The sequence below is a fragment of the Henckelia pumila genome, chromosome 4, assembly GCF_033568475.1.
Source record: "Henckelia pumila isolate YLH828 chromosome 4, ASM3356847v2, whole genome shotgun sequence".
NCBI lineage: Eukaryota > Viridiplantae > Streptophyta > Magnoliopsida > Lamiales > Gesneriaceae > Henckelia > Henckelia pumila.
In genome coordinates, this window is record NC_133123.1 from 94,633,299 (window position 1) to 94,633,725 (window position 427).

A 427-nucleotide genomic window follows, 5' to 3' on the forward strand; every position below is an offset into this window, starting at 1 on the left:
TTATCTTGATATAAATTTTAAATCATATTTAAAATGAGGGATTTTATTTATAAAAATATTTGTCTCATCATATTTAATTTATTGCATGCATTGCCGGATTCACGCAATTTATGTCTAAACATGCATACAATCATAATATCACATATTATATAGGATGATCGATTCCATTTCTAATTGACCCGTGGTTGCCAATCACGGGTCTTAGTCCAATCCTAGGTAATATGCAGTATGCAAATGCAATCCTATTACATATGCTTCCAATTTACATTTCTTCAGTCTTCATTGTCCTGCTGGGCCCACCATCTTCAAATCTTGATCTCCCACTAAATCTAATGTATTTACAATAAATAACAATGACAAGTAGGGGATACATTTTTAGGGGGTGGGAACGGGCTATAAACCAAGCCCACTTTTATTACATATGACA